Source organism: Polypterus senegalus, unplaced genomic scaffold (assembly GCF_016835505.1).
Source record: "Polypterus senegalus isolate Bchr_013 unplaced genomic scaffold, ASM1683550v1 scaffold_5181, whole genome shotgun sequence".
NCBI lineage: Eukaryota > Metazoa > Chordata > Cladistia > Polypteriformes > Polypteridae > Polypterus > Polypterus senegalus.
In genome coordinates, this window is record NW_024385602.1 from 1 (window position 1) to 19,672 (window position 19,672).

The 19,672-nt window shown below is 40.6% G+C and overlaps 1 long non-coding RNA gene across 1 annotated transcript; it reads right to left on the minus strand.

Annotated features, from left to right (window-relative positions):
* Positions 1-12,886: 12,886 nt before the first annotated feature.
* Positions 12,887-17,384, minus strand: LOC120522390. The gene is made up of 4 exons (XR_005632362.1): positions 17,316-17,384; positions 17,071-17,147; positions 13,379-13,483; positions 12,887-12,971 (listed from the first exon to the last, which is right to left on the minus strand). It is a non-coding gene; the product is annotated as an uncharacterized LOC120522390 (long non-coding RNA).
* Between the last annotated feature and the right edge of the window lie 2,288 nt (positions 17,385-19,672).

Genomic DNA, 19,672 nt, shown 5'->3' on the forward strand with positions numbered 1-19,672 from the left:
AAATTTGATAGGTGGGCTTCAAGTAACAACATGAAGAGACTTCAGGACAGAAGAGATATGGCATTAAGATGTGGACAAGGAGAAAAGGACAAACTGGTCAGGGTGATGAGAGCCACAGGAGGTGTCACAGAGTCGATCACCACTGATTGAGAAGGTGTCCAATGTGCTCATCAACTTTTAAACTAAATGTGTCCACCAGCTCACCTGCCACACTGCTGATTGACATTTCCATTTCACAGTCATCTCTACTTTAATCCCAAGCTCAGCCAACACAAAGATCCAGAAGGCCTGTGGAGTTTTGAATGACTGCCAATATGCAGCTGTGATGTGGATGTGGATGACAAGAGAGACCAGTGGCTTTGTGAGGTCAGTCAGCAGGGACCGAAGAAATGGCCAGGGTTAAAAACCAGGAAAGAGGAGAGGACAGTAAGATTTATGTCAGCAGTGAAGAGTCCATCATATGATGACTGGTGTGGTGATGGAGTGCTTAAAGAATCAGACATCTGTCACACATCAGGTTATAGATTTGATCAATAAGGACTACAAACTCTGATCACAGGTTGGTCACCAGCATGTGCCAAGTCAAAGAAGAGAAAATCAGACAGGAGGATCAAAGCTCAGTTCTTTATTTATGTAAGTTGTGTCACAACAGCACAGGTGGTCAAGATCGTTCACTATCCCTTTATCCCCCGATACTCATTTCTATCACTTTCACCCCTCACTCCTTTTAACTTTCTCCTCTTCCTTTTAACTCCTCGGGCTCCATGGAAATGACTGATTTAGAACTTGTAGCCACCACGTGCTTGTTAGGCCTGTACTTCAGGGTGTAGGGCTTGTCAGCTTGGATCTTCACCAGCCTCTTTACAGAGACTGATGTCAGGTGACACCTCACTCCTTCAGGGGTCCTAAGGGAACTGTAAATTAATCCTGGCAATGTGTGTGTCCATGGAAATATAAAATTGTTTCCAAGTATCAAATCTGATTGCCATTTTGAACCTGACAGGTGAAGATTGTTATAATTATCATCATCATCATCATCATCATCAGTATTTGACTACACTTACATCATGTTTGACAAGAGTCTGCATCGATGAGATTTTCTTTAAGAATTCAATTCCATGTACTGTGGTAAGGGCAACAAACTGGCTGAAGAGAAACTGAAGTCTTTCTGGAATGCTCCATTTTATGCAGACCAAAGTTTACTGCCATATCAGCCTGTTAAAGTGCCAATGACATGCAACATGTGGGAAAGCCGTGGGGGAGCGAGTGATTAAGTGTGCAAGTGACTGACAGAACAGAGGAAAATGTCATGCAAATGCACGAGCACCAAGGCATGCATTAACAATCATGATTTAATGTGTCGTGCTGAACTCCATGAGATACCGACATATTACCAACAATTCAGATCATTACCAGAAAATCCCCAAACCACACCAGGTGGAAGTGAACAACGATTGCAGCTCAAAATACACTTACTTTGACCGATTCATCAAGCCATCATTGTCAAATCGAGCAGCACATGGACCAAACTTGAGCTACCACATGTGACAGGTTTCACGTGACCCCTAACCACTCTCTGCATTGACTCTCGACTCTCTGCTTGTTCAAGTCGGTTAGACTGAGAAAGAGGTGATTTTATGAGGTGATGGATGATCTTCAACCAATGTCGGACTTAACCATCAAACGCTGATTGCACAATATGACTGGCTACTGACGTCAATGTCATTTAACAGTGCTGGCCTGTGCTCTGACGCTATGAATGATTTGTATTTCACAGTCAGACAGCCTCTAATGAACCTGCTGGTGCCGTCATTCACACTTGAGCGTCTGACACAAGTACATCCATCTTGAGTACATCAACAACAGGATGAAAATTCAAAGAACATTAAGTGTCATTAGCATGTAAAATGATAGTTTGAAAGCAATGTTCCTGCTTTTTAATTGTAATTTGACCGCCATATAAACAATCGTGCCACAGATACGTTAGTTTCAGTTTGATTTCTGGGCCCGGTTGATCTCTGTGTGAAGATTTCATGTTCCCCATGTCAATGTGTGTTTTCCTCTCACTTTCCCTCAAGATGTGTAGGTTTGGTTACTCAGCTCCACTAAAGGGACCTGTTTGAGTCTGCTGTGGTGTGCTGGAGGGGGCCTGTGATAGACTTGTGCCCACCCAGTGGCGGACCGTGCATTTCACACGTAGGCCTTTAGTAGTGCTACGTCTGAATCAACCCACCCCTCAAAAACTAATTTATGGTTATGAAAACCATCTTAATATGCAGAAATACAGTATAACGAGCCGTTGCATTGCAGATAGATAACTCCTGTAGCCACAATAAATGCCTTTATTGAATAAACAGACCAGGGGTGAACAAGTTCCTTTCTACTGCAGCTACAGCCGCAACACACATAAAAAACATCAATAATAACTCATAAACTTGCAATATTATTTAGGAAAATTGCAACATTTTGCTCACCAAAAATTCGGATTATTTGTAAACAAAATCCATCCTCCTCTCTTTCCTCAAAAACAGTTCAATTACTCTGTCGTACGGATTATCCATTTGCTTCAGATCCATCAATAAGTCCCTTTCTATCGCCATTGAAGCTAATGCTGAAAGTCGAACCTGCCCTGTCGTATTTCTGGCATAAGTTTTAATTCGCTTTAGAGCTGAAAATGTCCGCTCGACAGAAAGAGTGTACATGGGAATGGTCAACGCCAAATATATCAATGTGAACAGCTGCCCCATGCGCTCATTCAGATTTTTCTGATGAAGGAAGTCAAGGAGATCAGTGGGAGATTTTCCTGCAAAATCATCCATGGCATACATTACAGTCAGTTCTGTTTTTAGCCGAGACAGATCAAAAAGCGCATTGTGGCTCTTGTGTTAAACTGGAGAAGGCTGCATGCGTGAAATTTTTCTTGTATTCCCGAAATTTCTGGGGGTCAAGGAGCGTGACAAATATCAGGTTTTTGTGGTCTTGAAATCTGGTCTGTGTTTGGCAAATAATATTGTCGAGAATCCTGCCATGGAGTTGGCCGTAGTGCACGCGAGGATCTTGCGCTTGACCTCTTTGTGCGCTCGGAGCGCCATTAGTGCATTCAGTGGCCTCGTAGAGTTCCTCATATCAGCTTCAATCTCGCTCAACAGTGTCACAGAACTCCTTTACCCTAGCCAGACAAAACTGCACATCCAGTTTTTTGTACTGTAGTATTGAAAAGAGCACGTCTGAATACTCAAAAATACTATTGAACGTGTGAAGCAAAAAACAAAACTCAAAATCATCCAGACGTGCTTTAAATCCATCAGCACAGCGCACTGTGTCCTCATCATACTCGTCATGATGCTATTACACCATCCTATCCAATCAATGGGTCTGAATACGGTGACGTTGCCGTACGCCTGCTAGAGGGCCCTACTGACACCAACTCAAAATCTGATTGGTTGAAGCAACAGTTTAATCGACATTTATTTTGTTTTAGAGGGCCTGCAGAACGGATTGTGAAGGCCTCTTTGACTTTGACTCTGCCTGGCAACAAATGATGGCTGAAATGTGATTGGTTAAATGCTTTAATATGAATATACATGTCTGGAAGCAGCACAACCATCGGAAAAGCTATGAAAGGAAGCGGACAGACTATTTGGAATTATTTAATAAGTATTCATGGACAAAATATAATTAACATCAGTTTGTGATTCAGATATTTTTTAGGCCACCAGAGAAGGCCTTGCAGGCCCTGACGGCCCACCACTGCACCCACCCAGGGTGGTTTCCTGCCTCACACCCAGTGCTGAAAGGAGAGGCTCTGGACTTTGTGACCCTGATTTGTTCTGAGCAGGTGTGTCCATGTATGTGTGTATATTTACAAGGGATGAGCTAACACCATCTTTATCATGTAAAAGATCATAATTATGTAGTAAGAAGTTTAACAGAAATAGAAAGGAGTGTGAGGAAATTGGGCAGCTCTGTCTAAACACACAGCTTGTGTGAAATCTCACAGATGGGCCATTTTAAAGGATGACTCCACCATAAAGGCTAAAGTAATAAAAAGTCAGGACATGGGCAACACTTCAGGTACATCTATATGTAAACAGTGCACTCTATTAAAGCCACCCAAATTATGTGAAGGTTTATATTTCAAGTTTATTTTTACAAATATTTGGCTATCATTAAAGTGGTCTCTAAAATTGTACCTATTTTATGTGCAAGTATTCAAATCAGAAATGAATTGAATTGAATTAAAAGTTTAAGATATCTTAAATGCTTTTAAACATGAAAAACTACTGTGTGACAATATAAAAAGATTATAACTGCTTTAACAGAAACATACATACATACATACATACATCAATCAATCAATCATTGGAGTGGCCTTTAGAGATAATGTACATAAGTAGACACACATGTTCTTTATTTTTAACGTAATTGTTTCACAAACTCTTTGTACTTCATAAACAAACAAAATGATGAAACAACACACTGAACAGGAAAACAACGATCGTAATAATTTATAGAAGAAGGACATTTAAAAACCGCACACCATCTCAGGTAAAAGTGAGTATACTGAAATATCAAAAAGAAACACAGGAAGCAGGCCTGCCGAGTTGGCCTCGCCAGATAACCGACTTACTCGACTCCTGTCTGTAGTCTTTATTGTCACATCTGCTCATGACTCGGCCATGGAGACACAGTCTTTGTTTCATCGTGGAGTTCAGATCAGTGTCTTGTGGTATTATCATATTTTTGTATGTTTGCATTTATAAGTAAAAAGAATTATTTGTTAAGAAAAAAGTGCTGCCAATCATGTAAAGACTGGCATCTACTGGACAGATGGAGGATCATTTATAAACGTTTTGTTTCCTTTATTCTATAAATAAAGCAATGCAAGTTAACAATTAAGAAACGTGTCAAACTGGCAAACCACTCATTGCTGCTTTCTGCATTGCACCCTTTACTGCCAGGATTGGCTTCACTCTCTAGTGATCTTGAATTGGATTAATTGAGAAAGAGAATGATGAGGATGATTATTAAATTCACTATTATTATTATCTTCTTCTTATGTCACAAAATGAACTCCAGCCTTTACAGGCCTTAACTGGATTGGGTGGGTTTCATGAAGCCTTAATGAACAATTAGTTTCAAGATGAAGTTCAATGTGACGTTTCAAAGAGACCTCAATCATCCACCTGTACAAACACAAGGGACATCGTGAGCTCTGTGATCACCTTGGTGGTGTGTCCTTGCTGTCTGTCACAGGTGAGATTCTCCCCAGGCTTCTTCTTCATCATCTTACTTGACATCTTAACCAGGAACTCTTTCCTGAGGCCTCGTGTAGATTCTAGGAAGGTGTGAGGCTATCAATATGGTGTTTGCTGTTAGGCAGCTGTAGACAAAATGTCAGGAGCAAAATATTGATCTGATTCATTGCTGTGTTAATTTGACTAAGGTGTTCCACACTGTTAGGAGAATTATATTTTTTAAGAAAATGCCAAAGTATGGATGCCAAAGGAAATTCATCACCATGGTGTGGCAATTTCATGATTTTATGCAAGCTGAAGTGCAGGACAATGGTGACACACAGGAGTCCTTCACTCTCTACAATGGGGTTAAGCAGGGCTGTGTCTCCACACTGATGCTGCTCAGCCTGATGTTCTCCACAGTGTTCATCGATGCTTTTAAAGGCTATAATGTAGGCATTAGTTACCACACGAATGGGAAAATGATCAACCTTAGAAGGGTTTACAAAAAAAGACAGTTTGGGACAAGCACCACCTCCAGATCATAAATGTGGCCTCAATGCTACTTCAAGGGCTGATAAGCAGTGCAGTGATGATAAGTTCTCTGATGCATGGACTGACTTTGGGCTTATCATCAACAATAAGAAGACTGAAGTAAACCGTCAGCCTGCACCAGGAACACCATAAGTTGAACTAAACCTTAGATTCAGCAGTCAAAGACTCAGTTTGGAGAACAGGTTCATGTACCTTGGCAGCACACAGTCAGTCCCAGGGCACTGGCATTGATGATGAAGTAAACACCAGAACCACTAAAGCAAGTGTAGCCTCGGGCAGACTTCATGTAACAGCTGAAGCAGAAGAGGCGTAAGCCCACCGATGAAGCTGAAGGTGTTTAGGGTTGTAGTGCTCCTCACTTTTCATTACACCTGTAAAATGTGGAGGGAGTACTGAGAAATTCAACCATTTCCAAAAATTGTGTCTCTGAAAGTTCCTTCATGTTAGTGGCAGAACAGAATTCTAGAAGCTAAAATTCTTGCCAAGACTGACCTGCCAACCATAGCTTGGACTGCATCAGGATGGTTTGTAGGATGAAACCCAAGCTGTGCAGACTTATAGTTTCTGGTTGACATGTGTGGAGATATGAGTTAGGGGGGGTGGAGTGTTGATTTTAAATATATAGATAAACTGAATAAATATAATAATAAAAAATACTAAAAAAATTAAAATAAATAATAATGCTGTCCCACAGATTTACTAATCGTTATGCAGTCATGATTTCCTTTATTTTAGCTCTTTGCTTCATTATTGATTGTTTGGTCATATTTTTCTTTGTAAATGTTTTTTTTAAGTGATTTAAAGTGTTTGAATCTCTTTGTAATTGCTTAGAAAGTTAATTTAATTTGTATTTGTGTTATTTTGTATGCTATGTCAGAGTGAAGCGTTGCTGCTGTGCAGCCTACCCAAGGCCTATTTTGAGGCCCAGCAGGCCAGAGATGTGTGCACTGGTGAGAGCCCCCCATGGCGCGTTTCGTTCAGTTCCATTTGTTGACCTGTCTCTTCAGGGTGTGATTTTGATGTTTTCTGGTTCGCTATTTTTTGACCTTTGTCTTTGCATTTTCAGTTTTCAAAGTGTTTACCTTATTGAAACTTATGTTGTACTTGCATTTGTTTTGACTTGTTTGGTTATGAATTCTTATTTATTTTATTTTTTAGTTAATCTTTTTAATTTCTTAATTCTTTACAAAACTGCGAACCTTAAATTTAATTTAGAAATGAAGGTCTTTATTATATCGAGCCAGGTGTTTTATGGTGTCCTCTCCCTTTCAGTGGTTTTGTAGGCCGTGAGCCTTTCTCGTGGTATTCAGGCTTTGTTTGAAGTGTGCAGGCCTTAAATCATAACATGCTATTATTTGGGAGATTTTCAAATTCTGGAAATGTTGACTTCTGGAGCTTGGTATTAAATTTGGTTTAAATGCCTTTAATTGTTTTCTCAACACTTACTAAAATGTTTTGACTTGTAATCTATTCTTTTTTTTAGTGTGATTGCAACTGAGAGTAAAAAAGAAATAATTTTTTTGTAAAGAGTAAAATTAAACCCTTCAACTTAAAATACTGATAAACTTGAATTTGAATATGGGATTTGATCTAAGAGGTCATTAAACTTATATGTCTAAAATTACGGCCTCAATGGATTTGTCCGGTAGTGATTTGTCCAGCGGAGATCCTTTAGTTTCAGTACTGAAGCTTTATTGCTAAACAGACAATCGTCATGTGAGGCTGTGAAAGGCAGAGGATGGTTTTGTTCTGTTTGACTGAGTGTTGAAGATGACTACCTCTTCATTAAAATCAGCCCTGGAAGCAGATATGCCTTGGTGAAGAATGACCTTCAACATCTGCAAGCCAGTAATTGTTTATAACAGTGGTTCTCAACCTACGGGGTGCGAAGTAACAAAGAGGGGGGTGCGAAGAAACAAAAATATGAAAAATACATCTATTGAAACCACAACAAGTTAACTTAAACTACATTCTGTTGCTAAAAAATAAACATAGAGTTAGATAAATGTTGCTAAAAGTTAAGTAGGTATAATAAAATATACATCTGTGATATATCATCAATTAAAAAACAACAAATTGGTATTAGTGGGCTCCTTTCAAAAAAACATTAGGGGGGCGCGATTAAAACTGTTAAGAAAACTCGGGTCGCAAATACTTAAAAGCTGAGAAACGCTGGCTTACAAGGAACACAAATATGACTGAAGTGATTTGGACACAGGCTTCAACAGCCTTTGACTCTTACCGACTACTCTAATCCTTTATTATGGCTCTAATCAAGTAAAGTAAGAACTGAAATAATTGTTGAGAGCTGCTTTTGGTATTTGATAGTCTAACAAATCTCTTAAACTCTAAGTGGCCTGGTACCGGGCTGACAAGGGTTCAGAAATGTTTTAAAACACCTTCTGTCACATCATACAGATGAACTACGCCACACACCTCGTTTGAAAGCCGCGAGTGTCTACTTCACACTCATACTGATCACACTGTTACAGAATATACTGTTGACTTTTAATCTGGCATGAAATCATACTTTCCACTGCATCCTATACCATCAACCATTAACATTAAAACCAGCCTGGTAATTTTTCTGTACAAGTAATACCCAAGTGATGTTCATCAGTTGAAACAACTTGACCAGTAGATTTCAAATGATGTTTTGAACCCCCACTACAACGGAGCATATGGCAACCATGTTGCAAAAACAGAACAATCATCACATCGCACATGTGAATTTCATGAGCTCATGCAGGGCCGTTCTTAGCAGTTTGGGGGTCCTACGCAGTTCAGAAATGTGCAGGATGTGATGGGGGTGGGACAGGAGGGTGGTCGAATAAAATGTCCGGAAAGGGCCTTAGATGACCAGTAGGCCTACATGTACACTTGTGTGTATGCAGAGTGGTAAAATACTGAATTTGATCTGGATCTGGTAAAGGCCGGTAATATAGAGATATTTCATGATTTTATGGGGATCTCTCTGAATGAATCCAAAATGAATCTCTAAAATTAATGTTTGCTATAGTGCATTTGGTAAAGTTACAACAGTGTGACAATATTATTAGGGATTTAGGTGAAGATTGCAATTTGGATAATAAATTACCATTGTTAATAAGACTAAGAGATGCACTGAACTGAATTTTCCTGAAGACTTTAATTAATGTAAGAAATCTGCTTTCTGCACTTTCATCCTGGCGAAATCCTTTATCAGTTCCGAATAACCAGGGTTTGGCCAACATCTTGCTCAATTGATATTAATGCCAAACCATTCAGTCGCTCTTGGGTCATGCTTGGAAAAGCTGCGCTCAGCAGATGCGACCGTTACAGGGATGGTCAAAGCAATGCGTAGCACTACCGCGACGTTCGGGAAAGAATCTTGCAAGATGCAAACTTTGCAGAGCAGAAGTTTTTGGTGGAACCAAATGTGACAACGTGAGGGACTGGCACAGATGGCTGCAGCGCCAGGGGTATGACAGGGGCCCCAGGCCCACAGCCTGACAAAAAAAAAAATATTGTAAGTCAGGGCTGGGTTGGGGCCCTACGTGGATGTGTAGTTCGTCTATGCCTAAGAACGTCCCTGGTTCTTACATATAACTGTACAAAGTAACAACAAAAATATACAAGTAACATACTGGCACTTACAGTAGATTCTCCTCATCAAAACAAGACTTTACACATTTATGTGCCATGAAGCAATTTCAAGAAAAATGACATAATGTATCATCAAAGTGACCATGGCTAGCTTGACCCCCTTGGGCGATTCTGGATGGCTCTGGCTGAGTGGGTCACACAATCGTAAAACTCACATCTTTGGATAGCGGGGACTCCAATAACACAAAATATGGCCCCGTGTTTAAATAATAGGCCTGCCCTGACTATGAATAAAGAGGTCCATCTCACTTAGGGGAGTGTGAATTTTTGTGTGTTGTTGCATAAAACTCAACAAAGCAAAAGTGAAAATAGACAACTTATATATCAAAATTTACAGATGATTCTGCGGAATAAAACAAGGCCAAGCAGGTAATTGTGTCATTAAACATTACCAAGATATTCACCTTAAAACAGAATGTGCCCACCGAAGACTGGTATCAAGCAGCTGTCGTATCCGGGTGGGTTCTTGTGGCTCAGTGGGTGGTGCCCTGGAAAGCTTTATACCATTTGATATCTGTGACTCAGATGTTTCCAACAATATATGACATACCCATGTTTGGAAAATAGGCAGTGCCAAAGATTACAAAAATTAATGAAAATCTTGGATTTTTTAAGTGTGTATCTGTATGTGTGCATACAGTTAGGTCCATAAATATTAGGACAGAGACAACTTTTTTCTCATTTTGGTTCTGTACATTACCACAATAAATTTGAAATGAAACAACTCAGATGCAGTTGAAGTGCAGACTTTCAGCTTTAATTCAGTGGATTGAACAAAACGATTACATAAAAATGTGAGGCAACTAAAGCATTTTATTAACACAATCCCTTTATTTCAGGGTCTCAAAAGTAATTGGACAAATTAAGTAACTGGAAATCAAATGTTCATTTCTAATACTTGGTTGAAAACCCTTTGCTGGCAATGCCAGCCTGAAGTCTTGAACTCCTGGACATCACCAGATGCTGGGTTTCCTCCTTTTTAATGCTCTGCCAGGCCTTTACTGCAGCGGCTTTCAGTTGCTGTTTGTTTGTGGGCCTTTCTGTCTGAAGTTTAGTCTTCAACAAGTGAAATGCCTGCTCAGTTGGGTTAAGATCAGGTGACTGACTTGGCCATTCAAGAATTTTTCACTTCTTTGCTTTAATAACCTCCTGGGTTGCTTTGGCTGTATGTTTTGGGTCATTGTCCATCTGTATCATAAAAATGCCCGACGCCCTATCAATTAGACGTCATTTAGCTGGATTTGAGCAGACAGTATGTCTCTTGTGGAAGTTGACCCGGACACAGACAAGCGGACATGTTGTTCTCAACCACCACACGTTTATTTACACAATTTACAGACAATTCAATAGTCACACAGACCCAAATAATGGTTACTAAGACCCAGTTGTGCACAAACCCCAAAACACTCAGTCCTGGCCACACAATGCCTATCTTCGGGCCGCCTCCACACCTCCTCTGTGCTTCGTCCTTCCTCCTCCCGAATCCAGCCTCGAATGAAGGGAGACGGCCCCTTTTATTCATGACCCGGATGAGCTCCAGGTGCTTCCGACACTCCCCCGTTGGCCACGCCCCAGCATGGCGGAAGTGTCGGCTGTTTTCCCGGCAGCTCTCCAGGTATCCTCCAAAGTCTTCCCCCCAGCACTTCCTGGTGTGGCGGAAGTGCTGGGGTAACAGGTCCCCAAGTCATTGGGGCGCCTCTTGGCGGTGACCACAGGCCCCTACAGGGTGGAGCTTCCATGCCCTGTACCCGTGGCCCCCAGAGCAACCAGGAAGGCGACCCCCACGTGATCCAGGGTGGGCGCAGACCCACATCCGGTCCCTCATGATGTCCCGTTCGGGTCATGGCCCCTGGCATCCTTGACACTCTGAACACCTCAGAATTCATTCGGCTGCTTCTGTCCTGTGTCACATCATCAATAAACACGAGTGTCCCAGCGCCACTGGCAGCCATGCACGCCCAAGCCATCACACTGCCTGACTCCACTGTGTTTTACAGATGATGTGCTATGCTTTGGATAATGAGCCGTTCCATGCCTTCTCCATACGTTTTTCTTGCCATCATTCTGGTAGAGGTTGATCTTGGTTTCATCTGTCCAAAGAATGTTTTTCCAGAACTGTGTTGGCTTTTTTAGATGTTCTTTAGCAAAGTCCAATCTAGCCTTTCTGTTCTTGAGGCTTATGAGTGGCTGGCACCTTGCAGTGCACCCTCTGTATTTCCTTTCATGCAGTCTTCTCTTTATGGTAGACTTGGATATCGATACGCAGACCAAGCCCTGGAGAGTGTTGTTCACTTGGCTGGCTGTTGTGAAGGGGTTTCTCTTCACCATGGAAATGATCATCCACCACTGTTGTCTTCTGTGGACGTCCAGGTCTTGTTGCATTAATGAGTTCACCAGTGCTTGCTTTCTTTCTCAGGATGTACCAAACTGGAGATTTTGCCACTCGTAATATTGTAGCAATTTCTCAGATGGATTTTTTCTGTTTTCGCAGTTTAAGGTTGGCTCCTTTCGCCTGCATGGAGAGCTCCTTTGACCGCATGTTGTCTGTTCACACATGTAAGCAGCACACCTCAAATCAACTGCAGGCCTTTTATCTGTTAATTGATAAGACATAACGACGGACTTGAACACACCTGCTCATGAGAAAGCCTTTGGGTCAATTGGCCAATTACTTTTGAGCCCCTGAAATGGAGGGACCCACTGAATTAAAGCTGAAAGTCTGCACTTCAACTGCATCTGAGTTGTTTCATTTCAAATTCATTGTGGTAATGTACAGAACCAAAATGAGAAAAAAGTGGTCTCTTTCCAAATATTTGTGGAACTAACTGTAAATGATACATGTAGGTGGGTGTGTCTGTGTCTGTGAGAAAAATATTTTATTTCATTTTGTATAAATTGTACCTTATTTATATTTATATTGTAGGCATCCCTGCCTGAAAAGGTTCTGGAGATTAGAGGGGTGCCCATCGCGCTGAATGCTGTCACTTTTTATTTCTTTGTGTTTTCAACATGAAACTTTTCACAAGTTTACTTGACATGTCTGAGACAAAACTGACCTGTCTTTGCTTGAATTTAAAATATTGTGTATTTTAAAACAAAAATATGCAAAAATCACTGTGTCCATCAATATTTTTATTTTGATTTTTTTGCTATTTTTCCATCAGTGTTTGAGTAAAAGAACATTTAAATTTGATACAAACACAAATTCTATCACATTTGAGAAGTTGTCTATCAAATTGTAGTGAAAAATTACTGTCCTTGCTTTATGTATTGTATAATAAGTCTTTATTATCCTGTCCTATTCCTCCTGTCAAGACGAAATTACTGAAAATGCCCTCAGGATGTAAGAAGCTAACAAAGACGTTCAGGACAAGACAAAATAAATCAAGTAGATAATAAGAGAGTGAGAGTCAGGCAAGAAGACACAGAGGCAGGTAGGATTTTTTTTGCTTGCACTAGACTTTATTTTACTTAGAAGACATTCTTTTAATTCTTCTTTTTTGAAAATGATTGGTCTGGGAGGGTCCTATTGGGCTAAAAAGAGAAACAGACAGTTAATGAAATTAGTAGAAAAAGATCAAAGTCCTGAACATTTTATAGGAGACTTTAGAGAATCTGATGTGAGTTCAGTGATGTTGAGAATTAATTTAAAGAGACGAGAGAGAAGGCCCTGCTGCAGTGAGCCATCAAAGAGCGGGTGAAGGAATCAAACACAGGAGGAGGAGTAAGATACCTGTCCTTAAAAAAAACAACTTTTGTCATTTTAAATTTAAACAGAACTTATAATAACAAAAACCAAAAAGTAAGGACAAGTTTCAAAAATGGGACATCCTGTCTCCTTGACACAACTGTGATGTCCACAAATGGTTTTAGGCCTGCAAACAAGTCAGTCAGCCCTCCATCCAGTCAAACATTTACCTCTGTAGGCCAAACATGCTTACCAAATTATTGAAGTTCAGAATAATTATCTTCCAAATCCTCCTCCTCCTCCTCCTCCTCCTCTAAATCCTGCCCATGATCCAGAGCCTCCATTTCCTGCAGGTAGACTGTAAGGATTAATCAAAAAGTCAGATTCCATGTGTTCTTGGATGAGATGCTTTTCACTTATAGGGCAAATGATATAGTAAACAGTTCCACTTTGGTCTCATTTTGCTCTCATCTCATAATACATGTTATGCAAGCAAGGACCATACATTTAAATAAATAAATAAATAAATAAAGTGAGTTATGGCCACCCTAGAGTCCTGTCTCCTACAGCTCAGTGCACCTTTGTGTGTGAAGCTCATTGAAACAGCAGGCTGCCATTAAAGCCTCCTTCATTCACATCTCACTGACTGGCCTGCTGTGTCTGTTTCAGGATGGAGGCTCAGGGGGTCTCTATGAGTGAACTGAACACTGTGGGTCACCACACACACACACACACACACACACACACACACACACACACACACACATCATGGACTTCATCTATTCAACTGCCCTATAATTCTCATCCTGTGTGTTAAAGGTTTAGAGAGAGCACATCATTTACAACCTAAAAATAACAAAAGTCCATTTTTATTATCAATTTTATATTATGACAAATTTAAGCAGCTCAAACAAGCAATTTCAAATACCAAGAGAAATTCACTTTTGACAAAACAGCAACCTTTTAACATTGGACTACACACTTCAACACCCACCAAATCCAAAGCACAAACATCCCTTTAAAGCTTAAGACCCTCCTGCTCTGAGACTGCTGCTCTGGAGCTTTGTACACATTTAATGAAAATAATAACATTAAAGAGATAATAACTAGAGCAGAAAAAAAGGGAGTGAGGCTGAAATGGATTATATTAACACATAAACTAATTCAGAGGGTGTGAAGAAGAACGACTGTAAACACAAATCACTACTTGTAAGAGACCACCAGGGCTAATGATAAGAGAAAACAAAGTGGAAGACATCTTAAAGTGTTCAATCAGCTCCTGAAATGTTCACAGTCAGAAGTCATTAAAGTGCACTGGAGACACCAAGCAGGGTTTGTACAAAGGACAGTGGCCATATGCTGACGATCATTTGTGACATCACAGTAATGAAAAGAATGACTCGCTAACCAGAGTGCTAAGTGTGAATGGTGACAGTCAGAGTGTGCAGGATCTTTCAAAAAAATAGAAAAGTGAATATTATTAAGTCTTAGGGGGCATCATCATCAGCTAGTCACCTAGAGCTCTTGGACCAAATCCAGCCCGTTATATTTTGCCCCAAGCCATCTCCTAACTCATTGCTTTCAAGTTTCCATGAGAGAATCTGTGGACCCTACCTGCTTGAAAAAGTAAACGATTAATCCAGTGGCCAATAAAACAAAATAAATAGTCAATCTGACTCCATCCTAGTGGCACTCACCCAAGTGGTCATGAAATGCTATGACAGACTGGTGCTGGGAAATATTAAATAGAATATTCCAGAAAATCCATCACAGCTGCTCCATAGTAAATGCCATATCCTTTGTCATGTTGCACCATCCTGGCACATGTGGATAACACAAGCTGCAAAGTCAAAGTCTTGTTTACAGACTGCAGCTCAATATGTAATGTCTTTGGACAAGCAAAGCTGAACTCTCTGCCACTGCAATTGGGATTTGGACATCTTAATCAACAGGCCTCAGCATATGAGATCAGCAGCCTGACATCCTCCATACTGACTCATAACACTTGCCCTCCATTGGGTGCTGTGCTGAGCACCCTACTACATTTGAAGTTGATTAAATGTACTCTGCCATTTTAGTCGAATCACAAACAATAATGAAAGGAGGTCTACCTACTGACTCAGTGGTATCATGTCAGTAATCTCACACTAAAAGTTAGTAAACCAGGAACAGGGCAGAAACTCCAGGAAGGAGAAAGAAGACCCCCTGGATTTTGACATCAGACAGGATGTTGTGGAGAGGGTGAGCACATTTAAATTTCTCAGAGAGACCATCGCTGACAAACTGAGGTGGGCACAACACATTTCATCCCTTGTCCAGAAAGCTCACTGTTGCCTCTTCTTCTTCAGATGTCTGACCAGATCTTATTTTTCTCCATCTGCTCTCCTGAACTTTTACAGGTGCCCAGTGGAGTCAACGCTCAATGGCTACACCACATCCTGACATGACACCTGCACAGCTCAAGAGTGTAAAGCCCTGCAGAGGGCACTGAAGGTGGCACAGAACATCAATGGCACCCAGCTGAGCTGCCTTATCTCAGGACGTACACAACACTCGCTGTCTTAGAAAGTCAAACAGGATCATTAAAGACCTCGGCCATCCTGCACAGCTGCTTTTCCTGCTCATCTCTTCAGAGCCTTTGGCACTCGCACACCTTATCTAGTGAGTCACTTGTAAAGTTTCAGATTTGTATTTTATCTGTGAATTTGTCACAATGCTCTGTGACTGCACCAGTGAAGAGCGCAAAACAAAAATCAACTGAATTGATTTGAGCTGAACTGGGAGATTCAGGGACAGTTTCTACCCACAGGCCGTAAAGTTGTTAAACAGTCAATTGCAAGGGCAATTTTGTGAATATATGGTTTACAGAGTATATGTTTCATAGTCATATATTTAATTATTTGTACATGTATTACATTGAATAAGAATTTCCTTGTACTATGTTCACATAATATTGTAACTAACTTGATTTGAGATGATTACGGTCATTTTAAACATCAGATGTCTCTAAAATCAGACACAGGCCGAGAGTTTAATGGGCAGCTGCTGAATTCTGGATAACAAGGCACATAAAGTTTAAAAGAGAATTCATAATGAAATCTGATCATTCACTCCACCTTTCAGAGTCTGTACTTTACTATTCACAACACTGTCATCATATAATCACACCGTGTTTGTGTTAAGCACAAATAGTTCAAAAGAGACACTTAAAGTAAAAAGAGCAGCTGCTCAGGGACCTCAAACCTCCAAAATATCCGACATAAACGCAGTGTTTGTGTTGTTTGTCGATTCATTGATGGCTACGGATAAATAATCAGCCCTGCTGACTCCATCTATCACTCGACTTTGGATTTCCACTGCCAATACCTGAACCCAACTTGCAGGAACTTGTTTCATGTCTTCATAAACTTTATCCATTAATTTTTCACCACTAAATGCCTACAACCGACTCTTTGAGTTCCTCCATTCAGTAAAGGCTTTATTGTGCTTAGCCAATATTCATGTACCATGGATGGAAGTGCTTTTTGCTCTGTGGACACAAGTCGAGGACAGAGGATGTGCCCCCTGTTGTGTGTGCCATTGTGTGTGCGGCACTGCACTCCGCTCCTAAGTGAACACGTCCATGTTTTGTTGTCTGATGCCTGAACAGTCGATGTGCACAGACGCAGACAGGACACACAGACACAAAATCAGGAGGCACGCGGTCACAGACTTGACTGTTTGTGTAAAATGACTGCTGATAAAATTTATCTCATGTGGATCCTTGTTGCTAATCAGAAATGCAAAACATAAAAATTCCCTACTGTCAAGGGAGGACATTTTTTAATTACTTTTAGAAGTTGAATATGTGAAGAGAATAAATTGTGATGAGTCTCCCACAAACGAGAGTGATCAGTGACAGAACTGACAGACGTTATCGAGCCGCACATTCTCCATTCTACTCACATTGGGGTCGAGGTTGGTGTTCCAGTGTTTGAGGTTTCAGACGATTCCTCCCCAGAGTGACATGGAAAGTGGCAATCCTGAAACGTAAGAACAAAAGTATGATGAGGCTTTAGTGACTGGAAAATAGATTTCAGATGAGCTGTTGTTTAAAAATAAGGAGAAGAAATTTACCAACAGGGAACATGCAAAAGAACAAAAGGTTTAGTAGCCATATTTGTGTGTCTAAATCACAAGTCAGAACTCACAGAAGCCATTGCCACAGAGCACAGGCACAGCAGAACCAGCAAGGTGGTGAATCTCATGGTGGTGCTGACACAGAGACGTATGTTGTGGTCAACAGCAAGACCTCCTTATATAGCAGATCAGGCAGGGTGAGACACGTTTACAGGGTGAGGATGAGGCCAACTGGCAGGAAAGCCAATTCAAATCAGATCCTGTTTGCCTTGGAAGAAAAAATAAAAGAAACTGCAGTCAAATGACAAACTGTAAAGGTCAAGCCATTAAGTTGTATTAACTTGTGCAATTATTGAGCTATGTTTCTGTGCTGGAAGCATTCTGTTGGAAAGTTAACAACCCTAAAACGTCTTCATTTGTGTTCAATACAATGAGAAAGAAAAATAAAGTTAAAAGCAACATCAGCACATCTTTCTAATCTGAAATTAAGAACTTGGTGTTGATTCTCTGCCCCTCACTTCATGCTGTCTGTCTGTCTCTCTGTCTGTCTGTCCAGGTGACACAACTCGGCTACTATTGGGCTCATCTTGCTTATATTTGTTACTCTTGCTTGTCAAACAAATTTGTCTGAAATGCTCAATTTACACTCAAATGGAGTAAACAGAATGTGCTGTGCAAGGTTTTGAAACAAAGAAGCCTCCATTAAGAAAACATGGGCCAATTTTCAAAACTGTTCTCGCTTCAACCAAAAAGCAATGCATGTTAATTACATCCTTCCATTATCCAACCCGCTATATCCTAACTAAAGGGTGACAGGGGTCTGCTGGAGCCAACACAAGGCAGAAAACAAACCCCAGGCAGGGCACCAGCCCACCACAGGGCACACACACGGGACAATTTAGGATCGGCAATCTACCTAACCTGCATGTCTTTGGACTATGGGAGGAAACCGGAGTACCCGAAGGAAACCCACACAAACATGGGGAGAACATTCGTACTTCACACAAGGAGGACCCGGGAAGCGAACCTGGATCTCCTAACTGTGAGGCGGCAGCGCTACCCACTGCACCAACGTGCCACCCTGTTAGTTACATCCAAAATAGTTAATTAAGTCCCAATTAACAACACGTGAGATTTTACTTTTTTATTTGCTATGTTGCACATTTAGGAATGGCCTCAATATGCAGTGACTGTTATAAGTCCTCATTAAAGGTTTGTATTCAGACACCGATCAGCCCCAACATTCAAACCACTGCCAGGTAAAGTGAAAATCATGGATTATCTTGTTACAAGGGTGCCTATCAAGTGGTGGAGATATTAGGCAGCAAGTGAACAGTCAGTTCCTAAACGTGATGTGTTGGAAGCAAACATAAGGATCTGAGCGACTTTGACAAGAGCCAAATTGTGATGGTGAGATGACTGGCCAGAGAATCTCCAACATGTCAGGTCTTCTAGAGTGTCCCCAGTATGTTGTGGTGAACACATACCAAAAGTGGTGTAAGGAAGGACAATCAATAAACTGACGACGACGCCATAGACATCCCAGGTTCAATGATGTGTGAGGAGAGTGAAGACTTGGCCGTCTTGGCCATGTAGAAGAAGAATGGTCAGAGTACCCATGCTGACATCTGTCTACCAATGTGAATTGAAGATAGAAACCATTTAAACATTAAATAGGCCTATTGTCCTCAGTCAACCTGAGTTAAAATAAAAGGAGGATCAGACAAAATGTGCAATAATATGAAACTACAAAAAGTGTCACAATAGCAGGCCAGGACCTTCACTGGCCCCCAAACCCCAGTGTAGCTAATCCCCAACTCTGAGGCTTTTCTTAAGCTAGACCCAAAATGAAGAAACTTACTTTTAATGTTCACAAAGCCTTCAAAAATATCAAAATGCATCAAAAAAGGGAGAAAATCATAAAACCTGAAACCAAAAAGCAATGAGGACTCTTTATAATTCTATATAATAATATATAATAAAATTATATATATATATATATATATATATATATATATATATATATATATATATATATAATTCTTTCTATATATATAACCGCTGCTACTGCACTGTAGAGGACTCATATCAAGCTTGACCTGGCTCTCCGCTGGGTAATTCAGACCATGTGATTCTACAGTTGGTACTCACTTATGAGCAAAGGCTGAAATCAGCTAAACCAGGAAGAAAACCTGCATCTTCTTGATGTGCTAAGGCAACTGAAACATGACAAGATGGCTTGGCTTGGACTGATTGGGATGTTTGCAGAAATTCTGGTGAAAATATTCAGGAGCTGACAGACAAAAAATCTAACAGCAGGTTTAATGAAGAGATTTGCATTTGCAATACAATACAGTTTATTTTTGTTTAGCCCAAAATAACAACAAAAAGTGCTGCAATGGGCTTTAACAGGCCCTGCCTCTTGACA